Genomic DNA, 12,119 nt, shown 5'->3' with positions numbered 1-12,119 from the left:
GCCAGTTTTCCTCAAGTTTCAAAAATCAAGCTTATGCATTTTATAATAGAAAGTTACAGCAGCTGAAAACGACCTAAATTCCAATTGTAGATGGGTTCGATATATATTGTCATGCCCGTACAGTAGGATATAGCCTTTAAAAATGTTTCGTTTGAGAGGCAAAGATACTCACAATGTAGTTTTGAAAGAGAAAAAACAGAGTACAATCAGTTTTTGTGCAACTAGATGCGGTATACATCTCTACATATCTGGAAAGGTGTACACCAAAATGTTAATATTTTGTAGGGATAAAAAAATATTTTGTAGGGATAGGATCACAGGGAAGGTTCTCTTCTGACTTCTCTATAATAACCTTCTGATAGTGTAGTATGACAGTGTAGTGATCAATTAGAGCCAGCACCTTGGGTCCAAGTCCCAACTCTGTCACTGCCTGGCTTGGCAACCTGGGGGGGCAATTCCTTAATACTTCTGAGCCTCACTTTACGCATCGATGAATGGTAACGGTTCTTAACTGATAGGGTAGTTGTGAGCATTACATTAGCTACTATTACGTGCACAGCTGTTAGCACCAGGCCTGTAGTAAACACTCAAAAATGTAGTTATTCTTCCTGTGCAATCGAAAAGCCCAGAAGAAACTATGTTATATCAGATGTATTGGAAACAGGTGTCTTGCTGGGCCAACTGTCTGTGGTGGTCAGCAGTAAATGGCATCGTTATTAAGCGATTTTCCTGGGGAAACACCTGAGACGAAGATGGAGCGTTCGGATTCTCCCGAAGCTCGCGCACTAGCAAGGACGGACAGGTGATAAGCAGGTGCTGGGAGCACAGGGTGAGCAGAGGAAGGAGCCGGGGGAAAGAGTGCGAGGCCTTGTGGCAGGAAGTCCCGAAACCAAGATACTGCCTAAGTGTCTGGGGCAAGGGACAGCGTGGTGCAGGCGGATGAAGGACCCAAGGCAGGCAGGCAGGCCTGGGAGGGGGGTGTCCCAGGCAAGTAAGTCATTGCCTCCATGCAAGTCCAAGCCTCCGTCTTTTTTTTTTTTTTTTGCCAAAGAGGGATGATAACACTTCAGCCTCAGAAGGTTGAATGGAACAAAATCTTTGTGGGTGGCCGAGCTTTGCAAACAGCGGTGGCTCAACCGCTGAGCTTCTAGGCAGCCGCGCTGGCCGGCGGCGCATGCGCGGTCGTCGGCGTGAACCTGGGCGGGGGTGGGGGCGGGGGAGGGGGCGGGGGCGGGGGCGGGGGAGTGACTCAGGCCCCGCCTCCAACCGCTCGGCCCGGGCTCGCCTCTGGACCCCGCCCACTTCCGCGGGCACCCAACCCTGCGTCGCCTGCGTGCTGACGTCAGGCGCGTGCCCCTGTCCGGCAGCCGAGGAGACCCCGCGCAGTGCTGCCAACGCCCCGGCGGAGGAGCTGAGGTGAGTGCGGGGCCCGAGGCTCCCCGCGGGAGCGGCTCCCCCGCCGTCCCGTCCCCGCCGCGCGGCCCCCGGCCTGTCCCCGCCCGCGGGCGAGGCGAGGCGAGGGGAGCGTGTGTGGGGGAGGCACCGCGCCTCTGGGGCCCCGGGGAGCGCGGGGAGGGGTGCGCGCCCCTCGCGGCGCCGTCCGGGCTCGCGCGGGTCCGGGTTCTGTCAGGGAGCGGGGCGGGCGGGGGCGCTCGGCCGGCGGGACGTGCGCGGCCGGGGCGCGGGGCGCGGGGCGCGGGCCGGAGGGCGCGGGCCGGAGGGCGCGGGCGGGGCCCGGCTGTCACCCGGCAGCGGCGGAAGGAAGGGGTCACACCCATCGCGGCCGCCTGGGGCCCCCTCCGCCCCGGCCGGGCCCCGCGGACGCCGAGGGCGGGTGGCTCGGGCTCCCGGGCCGGGTGTGCCCCCCGCGCGCCCCGGCTCGGACTTCCTGCTTCTCCGGGCGCCGCCGCGGACATTTTGCGGCGGGGGGGGGGGGGGGGGGAGGACGGGGGAAGGGAAGGGAGGGGGAGGGGAGGGGAGCGGAACCGCGAGCGCGGCGGGGAGGCGGCGGCCCGGGCTGTGCCTGCGGCGCGCCCCCCTGCGCGCCCCCCTGCGCGCCCCCCCTGCGCGCCCCCCCTGCGCGCCCCCCTGCGCGCCCCCCTGCGCGCCCCCCTGCGCGCCCCCCTGCGCGCCCCCCTGCGCGCCCCCCTGCGCGCCCTGCAGGGCCGGGGGCCTGAGCCTCCAGCCTCCTTCATTCCAGCCTTCAGGTCGACTTCCTAGCACCATTTCCGCTCGCTTCTCCAGGTCTCCCTGCTCTCTTCAGCCGAGGCTTCCCTTGCAGGGAGTTACCTAAACCGCCTCTCGAAACTGCCGTTCGCCGCTTGCTCAATTCCTCTTATAAGGGTGAAATTTTCTTTGTTCGTTTGTTTTTTGTTTTTTTTTTTTTTCCCTCCCTTTTAAGTCCAAGAGAAATGCAGTGTGGAGGATTACGTCATCGCAATATAAGGGGCGAGAGCTTTAACTCCTACAAGTCAGGGGCTCGCCGAATGAAGACAGCGTTTTTTTTTTGTTTTTTTTTTTTTTTTTTTTTGTTTTTTTTTTTTTGCAGCCTCCGTTGGGCGCTCGGTGGCACATCCTGCCGGTCTCCCAACGCACCGTGTGCATAAACGAGCTTTCTGAAACCCTTCCGGCTGTCTCACAAAGCATCTAAAAAAGCCAGGAAGGTTTAAAATCCTCCAGATCAGCCCGTGCCAGGGAGTCTAGCGTTAAGACAACCCCTCCTCCGGCCGCTTGTGTAGGCAATAACTTGAAAGATCCCTTTGCAGTCGAATGGAGTGACCCGTGGGAGCCTCTCTCTGGCCCAAAATGACTTTTCCGAGGCTGCTCAACGTCCCCCGTATGATGCACTTACTGATGCACAGTACAGACCTAAGTTGGCTCACGTGCACTCTGTGTGGCGAGGGGTGTGGTGGAAAGAGAATCCTCAGTTTCCGCCCACCTTTCTTGCTAGACCATTTAATTTTGCCATCAAAAACGAATTTTGGATTCTTAACCAAAAAGTAAAAAAATAAAAAAATAAAAAACAAAAAAAACCAAAACCACACGTAAATGACATTTTTCAGACTTTTGGGCGATTACAGTGTTTCTTCCCCAGCATAGTAGATACACCGCCCTCCCTCCCAGTTGTATATCCTTCATTGATTACTGGGATACAGCGCAGAAAAATGTTAGCATTGTAGAGCAATTGTAGAGATCCCATTGTGTAATGGCATTGTTATAGGGTAGTTCATGTTGGAACAAGTATTTTCCCATTGTTCCTCTTGTGTGTAGAGGGAACAGCGCTTGTTAAACGTTTAAAAGAAGAAATTTAAATCCACTTCCTGTGGTGTATATGATTGGATAGGTATTGAGCTTGGATCTTCTGAAATACATTTGTCATAATGTGGTTATCTTGTTTTAAAAACACTCTCTGCTGAGCCCTGTCTTGAGACTCTTCTACGTTTAAGAAGTCTAAACATACATAACATCAGTTTGTATCTTCCCTTTCAAAATATATAGGAGAATAGTTTACATTTGCAGTTTTTAAACTCAGGCAGGGATTCAAGAGATTGATAGTTAAGTGAGTGTTAAAAATGAGCTGTTTTCCAGTAATTCCTTCAAGATCCGGAAGGTATCATCACATCCTCTTAAAATGTTTTCAGATACTAACTAAGACAGTTAAATTTAGTTTTTCGGGAATTTAAGGCCCATGTTACAGCAGCAGAGGTCAGGGGGCTTAAGTCAAACATCCATGAAATTCTTAAAGCACAGTAAGACTAAATCTTGACGTTTTCTGTAATTTCAAGATTGGTTTTCCTTTATTCAGTTGTTTTTTATCCACTTAGAACTTTGTGGTCTGTTAGGCATTTCTAGTTATTTTTAAGTTGGTTACACTAATCAGATGTTTTGATCCAAGAGCTGTCACATATGGAAAACTTTGAAGTACAATTTATTGTGCCTGTCTGGGAGTCGTGTTTATAGGCGTTCTTGGGAGTAAAAGATTGTTCTTTTATTTGTAGATACATTTTAGATGCATTTCTTTAGTGTTTTTAGGGTCTTTTTGAGAGCTTAGGGAACACAGTGAGAAGCACTTCAATCTACAAGGGCTTGCTCTGCAGGGGAAGGAGGGGTTACTATTTTCTTAACTTAGGTCACATATATAGTTCCCTATATCCTATATTAAAGGGCTTCGTTCTAGGCTTTTATGATAATGCCTTATTCAGTGTTTGCTTTCAAAACTATTAGTGTTCTCCACCGGAATGTATCTGATGTGCGGACAGGACTTTGACCTGGCATGGTCTCCCCTGTGTCCCTAGCCCCTAGAATAGTGCCGTATGTATAGTAGTAGGTGTCAAGAAGTGTTTGTCAAGTGAGTGAATTTAATGAGATCTGTGGGTTAAGATTTTCTCTTTCTGCATATTCCATGTCTTGTTTACTGTATTTCCTGAGGCTGGTGCTTGGTCAGCCATATCCGTATTCCAGCTCATTGAAGTGATGATTCCTAATCTGCTCCTGCTTGATCTTATCCTTCTGTTTAGTCCAGTATCTTCCTCAGCTGTACTGTTTGGGCTGTTCACTGTCGGCTTAGAAAGTTTTTTCTGATGACCAGTTCTTGTTCTTCTAAAAATTATTTAGACTTTAATGTTAGCTTCTTTCCTCTATTTTCTTTTGTTTGCTGTTGCAGCTTATTTTTGCCACTTTTTCCACCCTGCTCAACAGTATCAAATTCCTGGTCATGTTATGCTTTGTCCTTTACCAGTTTCTACTTTTAGTTACTCATCCTTTCAGTCCAAAATATTTTTGCTAAAGTAACTTTTGTTACTTGTTTTTTTAGTTACGTCTGCTACTCCTGCTGTTGTAAGTCCCGCATGTCAAAACTTTTCTTTACTAGTTGTCCCTGGGACATTGGTCTCAAAAAGCTTGTGCATGAAGTTAAACCAGGTGTGTGTGTGTTTTATTTTTTTATTTTTATTTAAAGATTTTTATTTATTTATTCATGAGAGATAGAGAGCAGAGACACAGGCAGAGGGAGAAGCAGGCTCCATGCAGGGAGCCTGATGTGGGACTCGATCCCGGGTCTCCAGGATCATGCCCTGGGCCGAAGGTATGTGCTAAACTGCTGAGCCACCCAGGGATCCTCATGGGTGTGTGTGTTTTTTTTCTTTTTTTAAATTAGGATTTTATTGTTCGTTCGTTCATTCATTCATTCATTCATTTATGATTTTATTTTTAAGTAATTTCTATACCCAGTGTGGGACTTGAACTCACAACCCCAAGATCAAGAGTTGCATGCTCTACCAGCCAGGTGCCCCATGAAACCAGGTGTTTTCCTTCTTTAAAAAATATTGTAGGGGCGCCTGGGTGACTCAGTTGGTTAAGTGCCTGAGTCTTGATTTTGGCTCAGGTTGTGATCTCAGGGTAGTGAGATTGAGCCCTGCGTTGGGCTCGGTGGTCAGTTCCCAGTCAGCTTGAGATTCTCTCTCCCTCTGCCCCTTCTCCCACTCGTGTGTGCGTTTTCTCTCTCAAATAAAATAAATTACAAAAAATACTGTAGAAAATATTTCTTTGGCCATCCGTCACCTCTGTTGCTCACTCAGTTCTTTAACTTGTGCATCAATTTCTCCCAAAGTAAGTCATTTTGGTTTGCCATCTTAATTCTGCTATCTTGGGAGCTATACTGCTAGTATCATAATTAAAGGTATAGACTCTCGAATCAGCTTGCCTGGGTTCAAATCTTGCTATTTACTAACTGTGCAAAGTAATGTCTTTGTGAAATCAGGTTTACCTTCTGTACAATAGGGCCAGCAATGGTCCCTACCTCGCAGTGTTGTTATGAGAATCAAATCAGTTAATCTTTGTGAAGTACTTAAGACAATTCACTGGCACATACTAAGTGCTCTGTAGGCGTTTGTTCTTATTATCATTATCACCTCTCTTAGGCCCTCATGTTTGAGAAGCTGAGTTTTCCCCCCAAATCAAAATTTTAATAACTGTCCCTTCCCTAGATTAATCTCATGAAACTGTAAAAATTATTAAGTGGAGATTGTTGCCTGCTTTAAGTTTTTGTCCACTATCTTAACTAGTGTTACATAAATGAGAGTGTATAATCAAATACAATGTGTGGACTATGGACCAGAAGCATAAGATCACCTTGGAATTCCATCCCAATCCCACTGAATCAGATTTTGCATTTTAATGCGATGCCCACATGATTTTTATGCACACTAAAGTTTGAAGCATGCTCTTAAAGACTGCTAGAGTGATGTCTTATGGGATTTCAGAAATAGCATTGAGTGCTTTATTTTTATTTTTCTTCCTACTTAAGTATGAACTGGTTTCTTTAAGGCAGTGTACCAGAATTTATTGCAAGGATCCTAATCTGAAAGTGGGTGAAACCAGTGTGGCATTTAAATAAGTGAGTTATAGTATCTTGCCTATCGTGTAGAGTCACCTCATGTCTGTGCTCACTGTTGAGTGTAAAGTTGTTAAAGTACAACTGCCCGTTTAGTACTAATTAACCATAAATTCTAGTGTAGAATATCAGTTACACATTTGAACCTAAATGATGTTTTATTGAAAACATTGTTAGGAAGAGCCTGTGATCAGGATAATTCCTATGATTGTTGGATAATTCCTAAATGTTGGCATTTAGCTGGTGAAATATAACATCTTTTCTATTTTCTTTCCTAAAATAAGCCATATCTCTAATCTCAAGAGAAAATAGTGATAATAAAATCTAGTCTTATTTAGCTGCCATCCTTTTTTCTTTCCTTTTTTTTTTTTTTTTTTTTTTAAGATTTTATTTTTTTATTCATGAGAGAGGCAGAGACACAGGCAGAGGGAGAAGCAGGCTCCATGCAGGGAGCCTGACGTGGGACTCGATTCCGGGTCTCCAAAATCACGCCCTGGGCTGAAGGTGGCACAAACCGCTGAGCCACCCGGGCTGCCCAGTCGTCCTTTTTTTTTTTTTTTTAAGGATTATATCGCATTTTTCTCTAGTAACTTTTCCTTCAACTATTTGGTGTAGGAGGTCCACCAGCACTATCCTTGTGCAGTATATGCTTTAGAGTATTCCTAATCCTTTTCAAATCAAGACAGAAGTAGAAAAGTATTCGTATGCCACATGGAAGTGAATGGATGAGGCTCTTCTTGGCTGGCTAGGCATGTTACAGACCCCAGGAGAGTTGGAGAGCAGTGTCTCAGGCACACCTGTGTCCATTCTGTATCAGGTGGCAGTATGAAGCCATCTAGTGTTGGATATTAAGGCACAACCATCTTTTCAGCTAAAAAGATGATCATTGTTTGCTACTCCTTGTGGAAACAGAAGAGATTGAGAACAGACCAAATGAAGAGAAAATGAAGCCGGTGTGTGTGTGTGTGTGTGTGTGTGTGTGTATGTGTATGTATGTGTATGTGGCAGAGGTAGAACATAAGAACGCTGTGTTAATTTGTGTTAAGGAGTAGGAGTTAAAGATAGCTTGTAGAAGAAAGCATAAGCAAGGTTTCAGCTACAATCCATTTGTTTTGTTGATAGGCAGTTTAGGAGTATTTGAAATTTGGTTTGCTTTGAAATCTTTTTAAAAGCAGAGGAAGAGAAATGGGAAGTAATTCAGTGAAGTTCCTTAGCAAGTAATTGTTGGGATTTTCATTATACAACTGCACTGTAGCGACTGGTATTTATTTCACTAGCTGAATGCTATTTGAGAGGAGCTTGATTTTAAAATCTTTTGAGGTGGAATTAAACATCTATATATCAATTAATTCCTAGAAAACCATATTTTTATTGTGGAGTTTCACAGGTTTTAAGTAAATTAATAGATCTTATTTTTAAAAATATTTATTTTTAGGGAAAGTGAGGCGACCTGGGAGGAGGGGGCAGAGGCTGAGGGAGAGAGAGGGAATCTTAAGCAGAATCCACACTGAGCATAGGGCTCAGTCTTACCACTCTGAGGTCATGACCTGAACCAAAATCAAGAGTCCAACACTCAACTTGACTGAGCCACCCAGGTGCCTCAGACTTAGATTTTTTTTTTAAATATAGATTTAATTTATTTATTCATGAGAGACACACAGAGAGGCAGAGACACAGGCAGAGGGAGGAGAAGCAGGCTGCATGCAACGAGCCCGATGCGGGACTCCATCCCAGGAATCTGGGTTCATGCCCTGAGCCAAAGGCAGATACTCAACTATTGAACCACCCAGGCATACCACACTTAGATTTTAGAATGTAAATTTTCATTTATCATATAACTAGGAAAAAAAATGAGTAGTTCCTATGATTATTAGAGTCCTAGGGTTTAAATCAATATCTGATACCCTCATTTGTTTCAGAAAGTCCAAGTAGAATAAATAATACCAAGTATAAGTTATGGAAGTTTGAATTATTTTAGGGTCATGTTATTTATTTGCTCTGGTCACCATGGGGCCAAGGGGAATGTTAGATCATCCTGAGAGTTTATAAACCAGTAGAAATGGGGTAGGGGATAATTTTAATGTTAAGAGTAATGCCTGTGTTTTTCTAGTGTGTTTCAGAATGCCTGAGAGATGTTTCGGGGAGGGGCGGGTGACAACAGGTTGGAAACCATAGTCATTATATCCCCATCTTGGAAATTCCTAATCTATGTTTATTAAAGGTTCAGAGAAGTTAGTTAGGAGTCTGTTTAATTCAGTGTTTCTTAAGCTTGTTTAATGGAGCCCCCCCCCCTTTTTTTCTTTTTTCCCCTGCTCCCATGAAACATCCTTTAAAGTTTTGAGAAAATGGACTGGGAGGCATGGTGTCTAGTGGTTTATTAATCTCTATTAGAGTCCAGGAATATTGGTGTGACCAAACAGTGCTTGTGGTGGGTAGAAACATAGGAACAATATTCTTAAATTTCTGAAGCATGTAAACGATAGAGACTTCAGCAGAGGCTGTGGATGATCTGTTCTTGGTGTATTAAGTAAGCCCCACTTGAGACATTTGCATAGAATTTGCTAATTTGCAATTTCTTGGGATTGAACTGAGTATGTTATATATAAAACACATCTTTGTGTGTTATATATAAAACACATCTTTGTGCACTCTGGGCAAGTGGCTCCATCTTAACTTAAAATTGGGGCAAGGTATTGGAAGGGAGAAGCAGACCAATATTAGGAACTGGGGAAGTGATTGTCCAGTGACTGCAAGGGAATGCTCTGAAATGGGGTCACGATCTCCAGTTTCTTTTGTTCTTGAATCAGTTATCCTAGTTACAGTATTTTACTGCCTTCCAATATTCTGAAAAGCCGTAATTTCAAAGCCAACCTTTCAATGTTCTGGAAATCATAGAATTCATAACTTGTTTTTGTGATCCAAAAAATTTGTGAAGTTTTTAAAAAATAATTGTTCACATATATGAGAAATCAAGTTTTTTAAGGAGCTTGTACAGTAGTCTGTAAAGTCTTTGTATTTTACCATTTGACCTTTTTTTTTACTTTCTCTTCCTTGTCACACATATTGCCCCTCCCTGCCCCCAAGAAAAACCCCTACCTCAGATCCTGTCTTTTTAGTTTTTTTTTTTTTTCCTGGTTGCACCTAATACATGGCAGTGAAAGTATATTATCCTAAAAACTTATCCTTGGTTCTAGTTAAATCAGAGCCAGGAAAAATAATTTTACTTATAACTGTGTTGCTAGTTATCCAAGAGATGAGAGAGAGGGGAAAGATACAATTTTATATAGTCAGGTCAGGGTTAGATACTTAGGTTAGGCTGTCTTCTTAAAAAAAATTACTATTTTTTTAGTAATTGGGGACATTTTCTTCAGGAGGAAGATCGATTTCTGTCCTGAATGTGACATGTGTTAAAGATAAAAAAGTTTGTTTTCTGCTGAAACCAGATTCTTTATCTCTGCTACTTTCATTTGGAGAAATTGGTATAAGTTTTGTTCTTATAAAATATAAATCCCTCTCTCTTTCAGTCTCTATTTTTAATATGAAAATGAGATGATTCTTTACAAATATTAAAAAAAAGACCCACCACGTAAAAATCTATCTAAAAAAAGAAGCAATACATAGAAGCAGCTTTTAAAAATGGAACTAATCAATGGTAAAGATTTTTGTGAAGACCTAAATTCTAGAGATAATTTTTTGGCAGTTTTGTGATTGATTCTTTAAGTTCATTATACACTATATCAATGAACTTAAATCTAAGTGTATTGTTCCAAAATTAGACTAGATATATTTTCATTATCTAGAACTACTGAGTGTATAATATACACTATTTCACTGTGGTACAGTTGCCATCACAGTGTGATAAACGTAATTCTTAGGGATTTTGTTTTTTAGGAGTTTTTGTTTTGCTAGTTTAAAACTTGGTAGAATTGTGTATTCCTAGAACAGAGGACAGAGTATAATACTAAGTGGTTTCAAACACTTGGTGTTAACTACTTCAGCTAGTTCAGGTTGTGGACTTGACTTACACCTTAGGAATTTGAGTTTTCTCTTCAGAAGGGTAGCAATTAAATTTTTTGTTTTTCATTTTTTTGTCCAAATAGTAACAGAAGAGGGTTTAGGAGCCTAGAGGACCCGTTAAAGGGGATATTCTGAGAACAAAGAACAAGGTTGTTGACCTGCTGCATTGCTCACCCATACTGTCTTACTAATTTATGAATTGAGCAACTATTTGAGTGCCTGCTCTGTGTCAGTCACTTTTCCAGGGGTTGGGGATATAGCAGTGAATGAAATAGGCCCAAGCAAATCTCTGCCCTCGTGATTTACATCGTAGTGTATGAGTTGGAGACTAGTGTTTGGAGAAAAGCAAAGAAGGGGAGGATGATAAGGGAGGGCTGGTGGTCAGGTACAGTGGAATGCTTCAGAGTTTGGTTGCAATTTAAAATAACTTAGAGGAGTTCTCCAAAATGACATTCAAGCAAAGACCTGTGGGGATGTGACTGAGCTATCCAGGCAAGAGCATTCTAGAGGGAGCAACTGCAATGACTTTTTTTTTTTTTTTTAAGATTTTATTTATTTGAGACAGTGTGTGCACCCACATGGGGGTGGAGGTGGCAGAGGGAGAAGCAGATTCCCTGCCACCATGCAGGGAGACTGAAGTGGGACTCTAGCCCAGGACCCTGGGATCATGACCTGAGCCAAAGGCAGACAAGCTTAACTGACTAAGCCTCTCAGGCACCCCCGTAACTGGTTATAATCAGTAACAAACTTGAAAATTGAAAATTAAGCAGGTGCATTTTGTAATGCATTTAGATTACCATTTTAGTAGCTTAGTTTCCCAAAATATGATGTATGTGTATAATTAACCTGAGAAACAATTGATGGTCAAGGTAGAAGTTTGTGCTTTGATGCTGTTGCTTTTGGTTTCAAAGTGCTCTTGAAAAGGCAGATTGTTGCCAACACATATTGGTTATTTTTCAGAGTATTTGCTACTCTATCTTTATTATTTTTGTTTCTCTTGCTTTCTTATAGTGGATAAAACTACACTTGAGCTGCTGTGCAACCATGCTGAAATGTCTGTCCTTATGTCCTCATGTCGGCTGTACTGCATTGCCACCGACTGGTGCAGATGTTACAGCCTCTCTTATTCTTTGTCAAACTATTCCTTGAAATATATGGTTGAATGCTTCTGTAGAAGTTCACCCCATTAACAATAAATTCCACATCAAAGTTGTTAGAAAATTGGTAGATTTAGAGTCTTGGTAATCTTATTTTTTAAAAATATGGCTTGTAGTTTATAAGACATACTGTACGATAATCTAAATGAAGGTACCGTACGTCTGCCTCATCAGGTGTAACAAAAGTCATGCATTAGGTTTGTGGTTGGCATCTCACTTGGTAATTTTTCAAAAGAAAGATTCTCTGCCATTCACTTTACAGTGTATATTGTTGCCTTGGTAATATAGTGACTTATTTTTTGCTGCAAATGTATGCTTGTATGTGGGATTTCTGATACAGGCTGGCACATGATTTCATCCTTGATAGACTTAGGACCAAATTACTGTGTACTGATTGTGAAAAGGCTATTCTTTTGTGTGTTTTCTTACAAGAGAGCTTAAGAACATATAGCCTGACCTTAAGATTTCTTCTTCTAACTTCTCCATCTGGTGTACAAACCAATCATCTGATTTCCTAAACTAAAAGACTTCCTAATAATTGACCATCTTCTTAA

The 12,119-nt window shown here is 42.9% G+C and overlaps 1 protein-coding gene across 5 annotated transcripts in view; it reads left to right on the top strand.

Moving 5' to 3' along the window:
• The first annotated feature begins 1,264 nt into the window (after positions 1–1,264).
• Positions 1,265–12,119, top strand: part of CDC42 (cell division cycle 42) — a 47,521-nt gene continuing 36,666 nt past the window's right edge. For 2 of the 5 annotated variants that reach the window (XM_025447180.3, XM_025447181.3), the window contains exon 1: positions 1,265–1,416. The gene's annotated coding sequence lies outside the window, so the exon portion shown is untranslated. Of the gene's footprint in view, positions 1,417–2,212; positions 2,344–4,813; positions 4,921–12,119 lie in introns of those variants that run through there. The other 3 variants (XM_049106020.1, XM_049106024.1, XM_035713117.2) reach the window with 3 other exon arrangements.

Source organism: Canis lupus, chromosome 2, assembly GCF_003254725.2.
Source record: "Canis lupus dingo isolate Sandy chromosome 2, ASM325472v2, whole genome shotgun sequence".
NCBI classification, from domain to species: Eukaryota; Metazoa; Chordata; class Mammalia; order Carnivora; family Canidae; genus Canis; species Canis lupus.
This window is presented reverse-complemented; position numbering and strand designations above follow the sequence as displayed.